The 19065-nt window shown below is 34.8% G+C and overlaps 1 protein-coding gene across 19 annotated transcripts in view; it reads right to left on the bottom strand.

Annotated features, from left to right (window-relative positions):
* Positions 1-19065, bottom strand: part of RIMS2 (regulating synaptic membrane exocytosis 2) — a 728068-nt gene that overhangs the window by 457283 nt on the left and 251720 nt on the right. The gene's annotated exons all lie outside the window — the stretch shown is intronic.

The raw sequence follows: 19065 nt of genomic DNA, 5'->3' as shown, positions 1-19065 counted from the left end.
TGAAACTCTTAGTAATATCAAATATTAGTAATGATATGGGAAATCACAAATCCTTAAGCACTACAAGTAGAAGTATGGACGGAGGCATTCTTGAGAACAAAACTAGTAAAATAAAGTATACATACCCTATGCCACATTAATTATACACCTACATAGACAGACTACAAAGTCTTGCATAGGTCCATAAGGAGACATGTACAAGGATGTTCACTGACTCACTGTTTATAGTAACGAGTTTTTACATAGCCTAGAATATCCATCACTAATGGAATGTCAAATAAAATATAGTGTATTCACAAAAGGGAGTATCTATTAATTTTATATTGTTGAGGTAAAGAAAATTACCACCAATTTAATGGTTCAAAACACAAGTTTGTTGTCTTACACGTATGTAGGTCAGAAAGTCTGGTAGAAGTCTCAGTGGACTAAAATTAAGATGCCAGCTGAGTTTCTTTTTGGAGGTTCTGGGGGGAATCTATTTTTTGCTCATTCAATTGGCAGAATTCACTTCTCTGTGGTGGTAAGACCAAGGTCCCCATTTTCTTGCTGGCTATAAATTGAGGGAGATTCCTAGCTTCCAGAGGCTGGCAAATTCTTTGACTCATGGTCCCCTTCCCCCATCTTCAAACTCAACAATAGGCATTTTAGTCCCTTTCCTGCTTTGAATCTCTCCTTCTTCCATCTCACCTCATTGACACAGCCAAAAAAAAAAAAAAAAAAGTTTTCTACCTTTAAGGCTTCGTGTGATTAGATTGGGCCCACATAGACAATCTAAATTAATCTCCCTATCTCAAGGTCCATAACTTAATCATGTCTGCAAAGTCTCTTTTGCCAGGTAAGGTAACATACAGGGGTTCCAGGGATCAAGGTGTGGACATTTTTGGAGGCCATTATTCTGTCTACCACCTTATAATGCAGCAGTCTGGAATAACAAATTGATATTCCCACATGAATGAATCTTTTAAAATGTAAGATCTAAAGCACCATATCCTTTAGGTAATTTAAAACACATACATACACAAAGCAACATTCTGTATTATGTAAAGATACATAAGCGGGAAAAAAACACAAATCACTGAAGTGCCATAAACTGACAAATGATTAACAAACCTCACTGTATCTGAAGACCAAAATAAAATAAGAGTGACAGAAGAAAAACTGATAAAATAGGAATGTCTATACTATACAAACTTGCTTTCATGCTATTTTTACACAATGCTGTATCTTCTATCTTTTAAAATTCCTTTATTAAAATTTCGTTGGTTTTAACAAATCTACAAAACTTCTCCCAAACTTCCCTATTTGGTTTCATCATTTAAATTTGTTAATGTATAAAAGTAGTCAATTATTTGACTACTTTTATATATTTCTAAATTACATTTTCATATATTTATATTTGCCCATTTCAAATATTTATGTTTATATAACTATATCATTAATCCTGACTTATTAGATTATAAATTCATATGACACAGAGAATCTTCTACTGTCTTTGTATTTCTCCATATAAACTGTTATATATAAAATATATACTCAATCAATATTGTAGACTACGTACCTGAAGTAATATTTGCTGCAGTATGATTCCACTGGGAATTTTCAATAAGGCTAACAAGTATTGGGCAGCCTTGTATATGAGCTATCACATAGAAAGCCTCAAAGAAGAACAGGAAGAGCACGTAATTCATTGTCAACCCCAGGATACTTTTGAGGGTGAAAAGGGTGCTCTTAATAATTATGCCAAGATAACATATATGAGCCAGGACCGGCAGTGACAAACTGGGACATAAGTCATGCTGCCCAAAAATAGATAGGAGAGCATGGAAAAAAGCAAGACATTCAAGTAAATTATTTAAAATGAAGCTAGAATGTGACAGGTTAAAGCAAATAGGCATAACAATTTCTTTTAAAATATGCTAATACACTTTAAATGATCCATCATCATTGCAGGTTTCTAAGAAAAAATTGAATACTAAAAATGAATCTGATATGTAGCAACAAGCAGTTTAATTCTTTTATGCATGTTAACATGGTTTTACAAAGACATTGGGGCAAAATGAGGATAAGGGGGCAGGGAAAATTACCAGATACTTTAAGTAAATTCTGTTTTTGTAAACACAGGATAATTGTAACAAGTAAAAGATATGAAGAAGATAACGGGTAGCTACTACTTTTTCAGTGATTTAGTTCAATTCATTCTAATTCAGCTAGTATTCAATTTCTAGAACCTTAACTTGGTATGTATAAATCCAAAGATGTAAAAGACAGTATGCCCTCAAGTTGTTCGAAATTGAGTAAGAGAAAAAAGAAACATTGACAAGTATACTGAAGATCACACAGTGGTAAGTGCATTAATAAAGGTATCCTTTCTAAGCAAAAATATGATTCTTGCTATAAAAACATACAGGAACGATTCATGTAACTAGGAATACTTGAGTTAGGCTTTGAAGAAAAAGGTAAGATTTAGGCCGATATGCCAAGGCACACCCTCACTTAAGAATCTTGATGCTTGCTATTTCTCTGCCTAGAGTGCCCTTCCCTCAGATATCTACATGTCTTAGATATCTTCCTTTAAGTCTTAACTTCCTTTAAGTCTTAACTAAATCTTAAGCAACGCCTTCCCTAACACCCTATTTAAAATTATAAACTGCTTCCCCACAAAAAAAATCCCTTTCCTTCCTCCCATGTATTATTATACTACCTTCCTCCACAGCACTTGTCACTAGGACCTCAGAGGTGCAGAACTCCAAGTTGTGACACTCACACTAAGTGAATTGTGCCTCCTGGAGTTCTGCTACACACAACCTTGACAGCGAAATGCACAGGCCTAAAGCTACACTCCTATCCAACATATTAGTTTTTTCTTATTTCTTTGTGTTTATCAACTAAAAAGTAGTTTTGTCTATTTGTTCACAGCTATACTCTAAGCATCTAGAAATCTGACACACAATCAATACTCAATAAATATTTGTTGAATTAATACATACACAGCAAGAATAGAATTCTAGATAAGAGGAAAAACATGAGCAAATACTAAAAATTTTAAGAATGAAAGATTTTAAAAAATTCCTCAGTGATCTGCTGAGGCTAGATTATAGGGGAAAGGGAAAAAAGCGGTGGGAGATGAGGTGAGAAAAGGTAGATAATAGTGAGTCTCAAAAAGGGGCATAACAGGCTTTTGAGTTAGAAAAACCTATGTTCCACTGGAAACTCTACCTCTAATTTTGTTATGTTAAAAATTATTTTTGTATAAAAGGATATCTTAAATACCATTTTATGACATTTTTATGGGAATTAAAATTACATGCATTAATTTTTTTTCTCACAAAGTCTAGAACATTGTAGGTACTCAGTAAATGTTCATTTCTCTTAGAAAGCTAAGAATTTGAAATTTAAGTGCAAAATGAGAAGGCATCAAAAGTGAGCAATTTAATGACTTCATCATATCTACACTTTAATATCACATTGCAGGAAACACAGTAGAAAATGGAGAGCAGTAAATAAAGCTGAAAAGCAGGAGGCCAGAAAGGCAGAAAAATATATTGTGGAGAGTTGATGGGGAAGGAGATGAAATTAATCAAAATCATAAATATGTACATATTATAAAAATCAAGAGGAAGAAGATTAGAAAAACGATACCTAAGTATCTTTAATTGGCCAGAAGAATGATTGATGGTGAATAAGATGGGCTAGGGGATAACAAAGAAGCTGCTACTTTGAGAGGAAGTATATACTTACATTTTGAACATCTCGATTTTGAAATATTTGTGGAACAGAAGGTAAGACTATAAAACTTGGAGTTGTAAATACAAGTCTAGTACTGGGAAATCTCAGAACTAGAGATAAACATTTGGGAATAAATATCATATTTGAATATGAAAGGCAGTGATACATGTGAAGACTTGTTTTCTACAATCTCAAATGTCAACAAAACAATCTCTACAACTAGTTCAGGTGGAACAGAGAATTGTAAATCTTTTGCTTTTAGGATGCACGTTCGCCATCTGGTGGGAAAAACAATAAATACAGGCCTTTTTTTTTTTTTTTCTTTCTACTTCTTATTTTATTATTATTATTATTATACTTTAAGTTCTAGGGTACATACGCACAACGTGCAGGTTTGTTACATATGTATACATGTGCCATGTTGGTGTGCTGCACCCATTAACTCATCATTTCTGTTAGGTATATCTCCTAATGCTATCCCTCTCACCTCCCCCGACCCCATGACAGACCCCAGTGTGTGATGTTCCCTACCCTGTGTCCAAGTGTTCTCATTAATCAATTCCCACCTGTGAGTGAGCACATGTGGTGTTTGGTTTTCTGTCCTTGCGATAGTTTGCTCAGAATGATTTCCAGCTTCATCCATGTCCCTATAAAGGACATAAACTCATCATTTTTATGGTTGCATAGTATTCCATGGTGTATATGTGCCACATTTTCTTAATCCAGTCTATCATTGATGACATTTGGGTTGGCTCCAGGTCTTTGCTATTGTGAACAGTGCCGCAGCAAACATACGTGTGCATATGTCTTCATAGCAGCATGATTTATAATCCTTTGGGAATATATCCAGTAATGGGATGGCTGGGTCAAATGGTAATTCTATTCTAGATCCTTAAGGAATCGCCACACTGTCTTCCACAATGGTTGAACTAGTTTACAGTCCCACGAACAGTGTAAAAGCATTCCTATTTCCTCACATCCTCTCCAGCACCTGTTGTTTCCTGACTTTTTAATGATCACCATTCTAACTTGTGTGAGATGGTATCTCATTGTGGTTTTGATTGTCATTTCTCTGATGGCCAGTGATGATGAGCATTTTTTCATGTGTCTGTTGGCTGCATAAATGTCTTCTTTTGAGAAGTGTCTGTTCATATCCTTTCGCCACTTTTTGATGGGGTTGTTTGATTTTTTCTTGTAAATATGTTTAAGTTCTTTGTAGATTCTGGATATTAGCGCTTTGTCAGACGGGTAGATTGTAAAAATTTTCTGCCATTCTGTAGTTGGCCTGTTTACCCTGATGGTAGTTTCTTCTGCTGTGCAGAAGTTCTTTAGTTTACTTAGATCCCATTTGTCTATTGTGGCTTTTGTTGCCATTGCTTTTGGTGTTTTAGTCATGAAGTCCTTGCCCATGCCTATGTCCTGAATGGTATTGTTTTCTTCTAGAGTTTTTATGGTTTTAAGTCTAACATTTAAGTCTTTAATCCATCATGAATTCATTTTTGTATAAGGCATAAGGAAGGGATCCAGTTTCAGCTTTCTACATATGACTAGCCAGTTTTCCCAGCACCATTAATTAAATAGGGAATCCTTTTCCCATTTCTTGTTTTTGTTCGGTTTGTCAAAGATCACATGGTTGTAAATATGTGGTATTATTTCTGAGGCCTCTGTTCTGTTCCATTGGTCTGTATCTCTGCTTTGGTACCAGTACCATGCTGTTTTGGTTACAGTAGCCTTGTAGTATAGTTTGAAGTCAGGTAGCAGGATGCCTCCAGCTTTGTTCTTTTGGCTTAGGATTGTCTTGGAAATGTGGGCCCTTTTTTGGTTCCATATGAAGTTTAAAGTAGTTTTTTCCAATTCTGTGAGGAAAGTCATTGGTACCTTGATGGGGCTGGCATTGAATCTATAAAGCACCTTGGGCAGTATGGCCATTTTCACGAAATTGATGCTTCCTATCCATGAGCATGGAATGTTCCATTTGTTTGTGTCCTCTTTTATTTCACTGAGCAGTGGTTTGTAGTTCTCCTTGAAGAGGTCCTTCACATCCCTTGTAAGTTGGATTCCTAGGTATTTTATCCTCTCTGTAGTAATTGAGAATGGGAGTTCACTCATGATTTGGCTGTTTGTTATTCATGTATAGGAATGCTTGTGATGTTTGCACATTGATTTTGTATCCTGAGACTTTGCTGAAGTTGCTTATCAGCTTAAGGAGATTTGGGGCTGAGATGATGGAGTTTTCTAAATATACATTCATGTCATCTACAAACAGGGACAATTTGACTTCCTCTTTTCCTAATTGAATACCCTTTATTTCTTTCTCCTGCCTGACTGCCCTGGCCAGAACTTCCAACACTATGTTGAATAGGAGTGGTGAGAGAAGGCATCCCTGTCTTGTGCCAGTTTTCCCTAAAGGGAATGCTTCCAGTTTTTGCCCATTCAGTATAATATTGGCTGTGGGTCTGTCATAAACAGCTCTCATTATTTTGAGATACATCCCATCAATACTTAGTTTATTGAGAGTTTTTAGCATGAAGGGCTGTTGAATTCTGTCCAAAGCCTCTTCTGCATCTATTGAGATGATCATGTAGTTTTTGTCTTGGTTCTGTTTATATGATGCATTATGTTTATTGATTTGCATATGCTGAACCAGCCTTGCATCCCAGGGATGAAGCCAACTTGATCGTCGTGGATAAGCTGTTTGATGTGCTGCTGGATTCGGTTTGCCAGTATTTATTGAGAATTTTTGCATCAATGTTCATCAGGGATATTGGTCTAAAATTCTCTTTTTTGTTGTTGTTGTTGTGTCTCTGCCAGGCTTTCGTATCAGAATGATGCTGGCCTCATAAAATGAGTTAGGGAGGATTCCCTCTTTTTCTATTGATTGGAATAGTTTCAGAAGGAATGGTACCAGCTCCTCCTTGTACCTCTGGTAGAATTCGGCTGTGAATTCATCTGGTCCTGGACTTTATTTGTTTGGTAGGCTATTAATTATTGCCTCAATTTCAGAACCTGTTATTGGTCTATTCAGGGATTCAACTTCTTCCCGGTTTAGTCTTGGGAAGGTGTATGTGTCCAGGAATTTATCCATTTCTTCTAGATTTTCTAGTTTATTTGTGTAGAGGTGTTTATAGTATCCTCCGATGGTAGTTTGTATTTCTGTGGGATTGGTGATGATATCGCCTTCATTATTTTTTATTGTGTCTATTTGATTCTTCCTCTCTTCTTCATTAGTCTTGCTAGTGGTCTATCAATTTTGTTGATCTTTTTAAAACCGAGCTCCTGGATTCACTGATTTTTTGAAGGGTTTTTTGGTCTCTGATCTCCCTCAGTTCTGCTCTGATCTTAGTTATTTCTCGCCTTCTGCTAGCTTTTGAATGTGTTTTCTCTTGCTTCTCTAGTTCTTTTAATTGTGATGTTACGGTGTCAAGTTTAGATATTTCCTGCTTTCTCTTGTGGGCATTTAGTGTTATAAATTTCCCTCTACACACTGCTTTAAATGTGTCTCAGAGATTCTGGTATGTTGTATCTTTGTTCTAACTGGTTTCAAAGAACATCTTTATTTCTGCCTTCATTTCGTTATGTACCCAGTAGTCATTCAGGAGCAGGTTATTCAGTTTCCATGTAGTTGAGTGGTTTTGAGTGAGTTTCTTAATCCCGAGTTCTAACTTGATTGCGCTGTGGTCTGAGAGAAAGTTTGTTATAATTTCTGTTCTTTTACATTTGCTGAGGAGTGCTTTACTTCCAACTATGTGGTCGATTTCGGAATAAGTGTGATGTGGTGCTGAGGAGAATGTATATTCTGTTGATTTGGGGTGGAGAGTTCTGTAGATATCTATTAGGTCTGCTTGCTGCAGAGCTGAGTTCAATTCCTGGGTGTCCTTGTTAACTTTCTGTCTCGTCCATCTGTCTAATGTTGACAGTGGGGTGTTAAAGTCTCCCATTATTATTGTGTGGGAGTCTAAGTCTCTTTGTAGGTCTCTAAGGACTTGCTTTATGAATCTGGGTGCTCCTGTATTGGGTGCATATATATTTAGGATAGTCAGGTCTTCTTGTTGAATTTATCCCTTTACCATTATGTAATGGCCTTCTTTGTCTCTTTTGATCTTTACTGGTTTAAAGTCTGTTTTATCAGAGACTAGGATTGCAACCCCTGCCTTTTTTTGTTTTCTATTTACTTGGTAGATTTTCCTCCATCCCTTTATTCTGAGCCTATGTGTATCTCTGCACGTTAGGTGCATTTCCTGAATACAGCACACTGATGGGTCTTGTCTCTATCCAATTTGCCAGTCTGTGTCTTTTAATTTGGGGCATTTAGCCAATTTACATTTAAGGTTAATATCGTTATGTGTGAATTTGATCATGGCATGATATTAGCTGGTTTATTTTGCTCGTAAGTTGATGCAGTTTCTTCCTAGCATCAATGTTCTTTACAATTTGGCATGTTTTTGCAGTGGCTGGTACCGGTTGTTCCTTTTCATGTTTAGCGCTTCCTTCAGGAGCTCTTGTAAGGCAGGCCTGGTGGTGACAAAAATCTCTCAGCATTTGCTTGTCTGTAAAGGATTTTATTTCTGCTTCACTTATATAGCTTAGTTTGGCTGTATATGAAATTCTGGGTTGAAAATTCTTTTCTTTAAGAATGTTGCATATTGGCCGCTACTCTCTTCTGGCTTGTAGAGTTTCTGCCGAGAGATCCACTGTTAGTCTGATGGGCTTCCCTTTGTGGGTAACCCACCCTTTCTCTCTGGCTGTCCTTAACATTTTTTCCTTTGGTTCAACTTTGTTGAATCTGACAATTATGCGTCTTGGAGTTGCTTTTCTCGGGAAGTTTCTTTTGTGGTGTTCTCTGTGTTTCCTAATTTGAATGTTGGCCTGCCTTGCTAGGTTAGGGAAGTTCTCCTGCATAATATCCTGAAGAGTGTTTTCCAACTTGGTTCCATTCTCCCTGTTACTTTCAGGTACACCAATCAGACGTAGATTTGGTCTTGTCACATAGTCCCATACTTCTTGGAGGCTTTGTTCATGTTTCACCTAACACCATACTTTAATACATTTCAGACAGATCAATTTTTTTTACAATGTAAAGATAAAATCATAACAGTATTAGAGTAACATAAATATGTATTAATCTTAGTGAAGAAGAAAGGGCCTTTTAAGCAGAACCCCAACAAAGGATTTGATTCAGTATTTCTCCAAAGAAGATATATAAATAGCCAATGAGCATAAGAAAAGATGCTCAACATCACTGGTCATTAGGGAAATACAAATAAAAACCACTTCATACTCCCCAGAATGCTTATAATAAAAATACGGACAACAGAATTAAAAACATATGTCCACACAAAAAGTTATATACAAATGTCTATAATAGCATTATTTATAAAGCTAAAAAGGAGAAACTCAAATGTCCATCAACTGATGAATAAAAGAGATGTGGTATATACATACAATGAAATATTATTCCATCATAAAAAGGAATGAATTACTGATTCATGCTACATAATAAATGAACTTTGAAAACATTATGCTAACTGAAAGAGCCAGTAACAAAAGGCTACATATTGCATGATACTATTTTTATGAAATGTACAGAATAGGCAAATCCAGAGACATAAAGTAGATTAGTGGTTGCAGAGGACTGAGGAAAGAGAAGAATGACAAGTGACTGCTAATGGGCACAAGTTTTCTGGGGTTTATGGAAATATTCTGGAATTAGATAGTGGTAATAGTTGGACAACTTCAAAAATAAACTAAACACCACTGAGGTGTATCTTTTTAAAGGGTTAATTTTATGACACATGAATTATATCTCCATTAAAAATAAATAAATCAAGAGCCATAAAAGAAAAATATAGGCTGGGCAGGGTGGCTCATACCTGTAATCCCACCACTTTGGGAAGCCAAGGCAGAAGGGTAACTTGAGCTTAGGAGTCTGAGACCAGCCTAAACAGGCTAGAGAGATGCCATTTCTACTAAAAATTTAAAAATAGAAAAAAATAGCTGGACTTGGTGGCACACACTTGTAGTCCCAGCTATTTGGGACGCTGAGGTGGAAAAATTGCTAGAGCTCGGGAGGTTGAGGCTGCAGTGAGCATGACTGTGCTACTGTACTCCAGCCTGGGCAACAAAGCCAGACTCTGTCTCAAAAAGAAAAGAAAAGAAAAGAAAAAGAATACAATCCATCATAATGTATGTTTATGTTTATGCATTGGTAAAAAGAGTAATATAAGCAAAACTAAAAGATAATAAACTGGGGAAAAGTATTTGCAATCTGAGGTGGGCAGAATTCTAAGCTGGCTCCTATAATTCTCATCACCTGGTTTACACACCCTGGTCGTCATCCCTCCCCTTGAATGTTGGCAGGATCTGTGGATATGATGAGATATCACTCCCATTATTAGGTTACATTATATGACAAAGTGAGGTGATTTTGCAGATGTGATTAAGGTCCCTCCTTAGTTGACTTTAAACTAATCGAAAGGGAAATTAATTTTATCAGGCCGTAAGTGGGTCTGATAAATCATGTTAGCCCTTTAAAAGAGAGTTTAGAGGTCAGAGACAGAAGTCAGAGAGATCCCAAGCAGCATAAACACTCTCTACTGGCTTTGAAAAAACACACTGCCATGCTATGAAGAAGGCCATCTGATAGGGAATATTGGGTAGCCCCTAAGGGCTGAGGGCATGTCATACAATTGCAAGGCAGTGAATTCTGTCAACAACCAGGGAGTTTTGAAGAGAACCCTGAGCATGAGATGATATTTCAGACTCAGGCAACACCTTGATTTCAGCCTCCTGAGATCCTAAGCAGAAGACCCAGCTAAGCTAAATTGTACCCTAATCTTGACCTACACAAACTGAAATTAAAAAGTATGTTTTTATAATCCTCTAAGTGTGTGGTCATTCATTATATAGATACAGAAAACTAACATACAGTCCATTCCACAAAGAGTTATTTTCTATAATGTAAATGGAGATGCTAAAAATCCATGGAAATAAAAACCAAAAACTCAATGGAAAAATGGAAGAAGATATAAACAGAGTTTTAAAAGAAAAAACTATTCTTAAACATATGCAGAAATGCTCAGTTTGACTCACTTATGATAAAAAAAGAAAAATTAGAAGTATAATGCAGTATCATTTTTCACCTATTGCACTGGTAAAGATCAAAAGTTGTATAATATTGTGTTGGCTAATGAACTAGAAAGTAAAACCCTAATACCTATTGATAGAAGTATAACTTTGTGTATCCTTTCTAGTGGGCAATATCGCAATGACTACAAAAATTTAAACTGCATACATTCTTTAACCAAGAGATTGTACTTCTAGGAATTTTCGTTTATCTTACAGATTTGCTATTATGCAAAACTATAAGTACACACACACACATGTATGTATCATGTGTGTATCATGTGTATTATGTATCATGATAGCATTTGTAATAGCAAAAAAATGTGGTAATAATCTAACTATCTATCATTACAGACTAAATAAATATGACACATCCACTAAAATTTATGAAGAAGAACACTCTATCCACTGGTAAAGAAAGATTTCCAACATATGCTGCTAAATTAAAAAAGATAAGGAAATACTATATATAGTATGGTATCACTTCAAAGAAATAGATATATACAGTGTACATATATATTCTTATATTTGCAGAGGATGTCTATAAAAATACACACTCAAACAAAAATAGTAACAGTGTTAGAGGAAAAAAAAAAAGAAAACAGAAACTGTGCAGCTGGAGTATGCAGTAAATATATAGAATAGGGGAGATAAGGCCAGGTGTGGTGGCTCACACTTTTAATCCAAGCTCTTTGGGAGGCCGAGACAGGCAGATCACTGGAGGTCAGGAGTTTGATAGCAGCCTGACCAACATGGTGAAACCCTGTCTCTACTAAAAATACAAAAATTAGCCAGGCATGGTGGTATACACCTGTAATCCCAATTACTTGGGAGGCTGAGGCAGGAGAATCACTTGAACCTGGGAGGCAGAGGTTGCAGTGAGCCGAGATCACGACATTGCACTCTAGCCTGGGCGACAAAAGTGAAACTCTGTCTCAAACAAACAAACAAACAAACAAACAATAGCAGAGATAATATACAGAAGAAATAAACCTTGAAACATGAGAAAATTCTTCTCCAAAACTGAGAAGTCTTAAGATTTACTCCAAAACACATTCACAGAGAACATGCAAATCAAAAAATTTGAGTAATTATGGAAACAAGATTTTAAACCGTTTTTAAAAATAAGCATAGTAACTTTCTCAAGTACCTATCAAAGCCATCTCTATAGCGACAATACTAAGTCATTTTGAACAAAATAACTTTTAACACTTGCTGATGAAAAAATAATTTTAACTTTACTAAAAATATATACTTTTGTTCCGGTTCCAAAATGACAAAGAACCAAGCTGGCTTCACTCCCTCCACCCCCACAGAAAATGAAAAACAAATATATGGCACCAATTTATCATGAGCAATATCCCAGAATTCAAACGTGAAGAAGAGATAGTTCCCAGGGCCACAAAGAGGGAAAAAAACTCCAAGAAAACTGTAAGATATTTGATGTCTTTCCCCATAATCTGCCCACCATGAAGTGCGTGGAATACTTCCCCAACTCACAATTTCTCTACTGAATCTCAGTCCTGGAAACTGTTCCTTAACTCAGTCAAAGGAGATGCCAAATCAGAGGGGCTAATCCACAGCACCATGCTACAATTCCACATATCCCCTGGGCATGAACCCCTGGCCAGCCTCCCAGCACTGCCAGAATATCCCCTTTGGACTTTTCCCATTCAGGATGGGCAGCAACCCAATCATTTACTATAGCCAGGCAAACTTTGGCTTAAGGTACCATCCAACACCAAAAAGAAGGCAGCAACCTAGAAAAAAAAAAAATCAACAGGTAAATTAAAAAGAATCTCTAAGAAAACAAGTCAAGTAAAAAACAAAACAAGCCAGACAGGATAGATTGGAATAGACAATCTTTCAATGCAAAGACATAGAAAGACATCCACAAAAGCAATAGCAAACAGGAAACCATTATCTCTCCAAATGGACAAACCAAGGAACCAGTTACTGATGCCACTGAGAAAGCGATATGTGAGCTCTCTCACATATAAAAATAGTAGTTTTAAGGAAACTCAGTGATCGCCGAGTTAACACAGAAAAGCAATTCAAGTATTCATCTGAGAAATTTAACAAATTTAACAAAGATATTAAAATAATTTTTTAAAAACAGCAATCTTGCAACTGAGAAATACATCAGCTGAACTGAAAAAAATCATTAGAGGTTCTCAAAAACAGAATGGATCAAGCAGAGGAAAGAATCGGAGAGCTCGAAGACAAGCATTTGAAAATATGATCAGAGGAGAAAGAAGAAAAACAATGAAAAATAATAAAGATGATCTACATGAAATAGAAAATTACCAGAAAAGACCAAATCTAAGAATTATTTGTGTCTAAGAGGGAGTTGAACAAGAGCAACGGGTAAAAGCTTATTCAAAGAAATAATGTTGAAATTTTTCCAAAACTTGAGAAATATATAAATATCCAGGTAGAGGAAGGTCAGAGAATATCAAAGAGATTCAACCCAAATAATACTAACTCAAGTCATCTAATAATCAAATCCTCAAAGGTAAAGGATAAAAAGAGGATTCTAAAAGCAGCTAGAGGAAAGAAGCAAGTAACATATAAAGGAACTCCAATTCATCTGATAATTTCAAGAGAAATTCATATGATAATTTCAAGGGATGTAAATATCCCTTTACAAAAAAAAAAAAACAGAATATGAAAGGAACATATGCCAAAAGAATAAAGGCCATATATGACAAATCCACAGCTAATATCATACCGAATGGGGAAAAACTGTCTTTCCTCTAAGATCTGGAACAAGACAAGGATGCCTAATTTCACTACACTATGTTTAGTCAACATAATACTAGAAGTCCTGGCCAGAACAATTAGACAAGAGGGGAAAAAAAGCGGCGGGGGAGCATCCAAATTGAAAAATAAAAGAAGTCAAATTAGCCTTGTTTAAAAATGAGAAAACTCTGAAGACTCCACCAAAAAACTGTTAGAACTGAAAAATTCAGTAAAGTTGCAGGATACAAAATTAACATACAAAACTCAGCAGCATTTCTGTATGCAAACAGGAAACAATCTGAAAGAGAAATGAAGAAAGCGGTCTCATTTACAATAGCTACAAAAAGAATATCAAATACCTAACAATTAATTCAACTAAAGAAGTGAAATATCTATAAAAAATATAAAACATTAATGAATGCAATTGAAAAGGACACAAAAAATTAAATTTAAAACTTAAAATGTCAATACTACCCAAAGCAATTTATAGATTAAATGCAATCCTTATCAAAATCTGAATGATATTCTTTACAAAAATAGTTTTAAAATCCTAAAATGTATATGGAACAACAAAAGAGCCCAAATAGCCAGAGCTAGAAGCATCACACTACCTAACTTCAAAATGTACTACAAAGCTATGGTAACCAAATCAGTATGGTAGTGGCATAAAAACAGACACACAGACCAATGAAACAGAATAGAGAATCCAGACATAAACCCATGCATTTATAGCCAACTAATTTTCAACAAAGGCACCAAGAACATTCATAGGGTGAAAGGATAGTCTTTTCAATACACTGTGCTGGGAAAACTGGATATCCATATATAGAAGAATGAAACTAGAACCGTATCTTTCACCATATTAAAAAAAATCAAATCAAGATGGATTAAAAACTTATGTTGAAGACCCAAACTCTGAAATTACTAGAAGAAAACATTGGGAAAATGTTCCAGGACATAGGTCTGGGCAAAGATTTTGACTAAGGCCTCAAAATCACAGGCAGCCAAAGCAAAAATAGACAAATGGGATTATATCAAGCTTAAAAGCTTCTGCACAGAAAACAATAAACAAAATGAAGAGACAACCTATATAATGGCAGAAAATATTTGCAAACTATCCATGTGGCAAGGAATTGATAACCAGAATATATAAAGAGCTCAAACAACTCAGTAGCAAAAAACTGACTAATCCAATTTAAAAGTGGGCAAAAGATCTGAACAGACATTTCTCAGAGGAAAACATAAAAATGACCAACAGGTGTATGAAAATGTTTAACATCACTAATAATCAGAGAAATGCAAATCAAATCACAATGAGATATCTTCTCACTCCAGTTAAAATGATTTCTTCAAAAAGGCAAGGATAAGGGATGCTGGTGATGATGTGGAAAAAAGGAGAACTCTCATACGCTGTTGGTGGGGATGTAAATTAGCATAGCCACTATGGAGAACAGTTTGGCGGTTCCTCAAAAAACGAAAAATAGAACTATCATATGATCCAGCAACTGCACTACTGAGTATACATCCTAAAGAAATGAAATTAATACATTAAAGAGACATCTGTACTCCCACATTTACTGCAGCACTATTCACAAGAGCCAAAATATAAAATCAACCTAAGAGCCCATCAATGGATAAACAGATAATGTGACATATATATAGAATGGAATATTATTTGGCCCTAAAAAGAATGAAATCCTGTCATTTCCAGCAACATGGATGGAACTGGAGGTCTTTATGTTAAGTGAAATAAGCCAAGCACAGAAGACCAAATATTACATGTTCTCACTCATGTGGGAGCTACAAAAGTAGATCTCATGATGATCTCTAGAAAGTAGATTGACAGTTACCAGAGGCCAGAAAGGGCAGAGGGAAGGAGCATAAGGAGGTTGATCAATGGATGCAAATATACAATTAGATAGAAATAAGACCTAGTGTTTGATAGATCAGTAGGATGATACTAGTTAACAATAATCAATTGTACATTTCAAAATAGCCAAAAGAGAATAATTTGAATGTTCCTAGCATAAAGATAAGATATTTAGGTAGTGGATATCCCAACTACCTTGATTTGATCTTTACATATTATATGAATGTGTCAAAATATCCTATGTACCCTCAAAATATGTATATCTATTATATATCAATAAAAAATCAAAAATACATAAATAAAAATGTGTACTTTTCATGTTACTTCATTTTTTTACTTCCAACCTATGAAGAAAAGTAACAAACTTTTTAAAAATGTCAAAGTCATGGCAAGTTTTGACATTTTTAAATGTCAGCAAAAAAAGATAACTTAAAATTATATGCTATGATTGAGTTCAGAAGTTGTTACCCTTGTCTTTGTACCCAGTTTAAGAGGCATGAAACAAAATTCTATTTGTATCTTTTTAAGAGAGGATGATTTTTTTATGGTCCACAGATCAATTTTGATAACCAATATCAGATCAAAATGCATACAGCCCATTTAAAAATACTTTTATATGCATACCATTATGAAATCAAATGATGAAATATTTTAACAGCTTTCAAATGGCAGTTTGTATTTATTTTCTGTCTATCAACCGTAATTAGCATAAAGCACTGTTCAACTATATGCTATCTCAGACCTCAACTGTATTTTCATCACAACATTTTGACTATTGAATCTCTCAGTCACCAAAATAAATAAAATAGCTTTTATTTAAGTTATCATATTAATTCCCAAGCAGGATGTATGATACATATGCCAATAATGTACTGATTTTCATTATGAAGACCAGTATAAAACTCCTTTCTTTCATTTATTCACAAATTTCTATTGATGACCATTTTTCATTCCTCGCAGAACAGCTGACCAGTGAAAACATTTTGGAAAGACACAAAAGAACAGATATACTGAAAAATAGAGGCAAGATATGGGGATAGAGTTCATAGCATTTGAGTCCATAACTCTAATTGTTTGTAAGGTCTATCTTCATTCTTTTCCTGGGGTTCTGTCAGACACTCTACTATACTTATAATTCTTCTTTCTTTTTTCTTAAGCTTTTTTACTTATCTATTCATTCAGTCTTTCAACAACTATTTAATCAGCACTACTATGTATCAATTACTGTGTGAGGTGCTAGGAATACACTGAGGAAGAAGATACACATGACTGTTGCATAATGAAATTTGTTTAATTTCTTCAATTCTTCCCTTTCTTTTGTAGAGAAAATTTAAATGTCTTAGTGTTGAAAAGCATTGGTTTTAAAATGCCTTTTAAAATGTCAACACTTACAAGTAAAGTTTTTCTGATAATGGAGCCAATGATTTACTTTTTTGATTGCACACACACACACACACACACACAACTTTAGTTAACTGAAATTGACTAAAATTAAAAAGAATAGCTGTCTAATCTAAAGGAAAAGTCATGCTTCACAGCTAACTTATAAAATGCACTTTGCACATCTTTGTCATCGTTGGGTTTTATTAAAATAATTCTACTAACTTTTGAAATTGATGTTGCTTCTTCAACAGGTTTATTTTTTTCTTTTTGTAAGTATGTATTCTGTGACTACTAGCCCCCTAGTGGATAGCAAACGTCAACAAAAAATTTGCACAAGTTACACATTCATCAGTAAAAACGCATTTTCATTTTTAGCATCTTGCTGCTGAAATATTTGTTGCAAATTTTTAAAATTACCAAATAATAAAATACACAAATATTTATAAATTTACACTATACAATAAATGACAAAACCACTGCAGAAAAAAAATCCAGACTACCTTCTGTAAATTCTATGACAGGACTGTTCAGCCTCTATTTCCTACCCTAATTTATAATCTCCAACAACCTTATAGTCTCCCCTCTGAAATGCCAAACGATGGATCATGACAAAACTGGCCAATACATCAAAAGGCAAATGGCACAGCAATGTCAAATACTTCTACCACCACCACCAAAGATCTTTCTATCAGACTTCGTTTTAGTAGTGGTACCTTGCATCCTGTCCTTTAAAAAGAAATGTTAGCTGTCTTGTATCTGAAAAGTTAGGGAAAAGATGGATTATTGCTGATTATATTTCAGTTGAGAACTCTTCACCACACATGCATCCCACACAGTATGAAATCATGGCAGGAGCACTATGTAAGTACAAAATGGAGACCTTCCAAACTCACCCCAGCTTATTTTAATGCAACTCTTAATAAAATACTTCATATAAAATCCAGAACAAATGTCAATCTATGCAGAATGCCGGGCCAGCATGTGTAAACTGGGACTGTCCTAGGCAAGCTGGCACGTGTTGCAACTCTATTTATAGGTCACTTAAATGAAGGAAAGTTGACAATGGTTCAAGTTTAATTCAGTTGAAAATAGAAATAGAGATTCTTTTTTCACCTAAAAATTGAAATATTTAAGTTATGTATTCCAAGAGAACAAACTGACTTCTATGCAGTAAAACCAATTATTTTACTATGTTAAACATCCTTTTTAAGGGAGATATTTTGTCTTTCAGAGCTCATATCATATTCTTGAAAATAAAAAAGTCTATTAAGCATTGGCCATATAAGAACAGATCATTATTTGTCTTCAAGTCTATTAATCATCCTTTCAATAAAAGATAAAAATGTTACAGAAAAGACACCAGTCATGTTAAAGACATTTGTTAATTATTACAATTTTCTCTCATTCATCATATGCACCAAGCATTTATTGAATGTGCATAATTCATAGAAAGTGGCACGAAAGACATAGCCATTTTTGTTGCCTTTTTGTTTTACCTGTATTCTAAAAAGTATAAGAAGAAATATCTAGGAATAAAGTTTATGAGATCATTTGCTTCCAGGTTATTAGATTCTTTTTACCCCTAAGAAAAACATTGGTGATTTATTTTTTCTAGTTCCTTAGCTGTATAGTTTAACCTTTTTCTTAACCACACTTTTTTTCCTTTTACAAATTATTTCCCTTTACAACATTTTATCTTATTTCTCTCATGGTTATGCTATTTTTTCTTACGACATAGCACAGATGACCACTTCGAATAAGAGTCGTGACAATCATGGTCATGATTTCATGAAAGCAGACTACCCAGATAGTCCTTAAACCATATGTAATGCACACTTAGTAAATTCTAAATACAGTTGATTGGTGTTAGGTACACTATCAGCATTCTATAAATATAAGCATCTGAATCTACTGAAAAGATCCATTATCGAAACACTGATTATAAAGAAAATTTCATTAATTTAGACTCGATTTCACAATAAGTCTTAAATATTTACTACTAATAAAATTTCAATGAAACTAGTGATTTTAAAATGTAACAAGGGATGTAAAGGACCTCTTCAAGGAGAACTACAAACCACTGTTCAGTGAAATAAAAGAGGACACAAACAAATGGAAGAACATTCCATGCTCATGGATAGGAAGAATCAATATCGTGAAAATGGCCATACTGCCCAAGGTAATTTATAGATTCAATGCCATCCCCATCAAGCTACCAATGA

Source organism: Theropithecus gelada, chromosome 8 (genome assembly GCF_003255815.1).
Source record: "Theropithecus gelada isolate Dixy chromosome 8, Tgel_1.0, whole genome shotgun sequence".
In the NCBI taxonomy this organism is placed as follows: Eukaryota; Metazoa; Chordata; class Mammalia; order Primates; family Cercopithecidae; genus Theropithecus; species Theropithecus gelada.
This window is presented reverse-complemented; position numbering and strand designations above follow the sequence as displayed.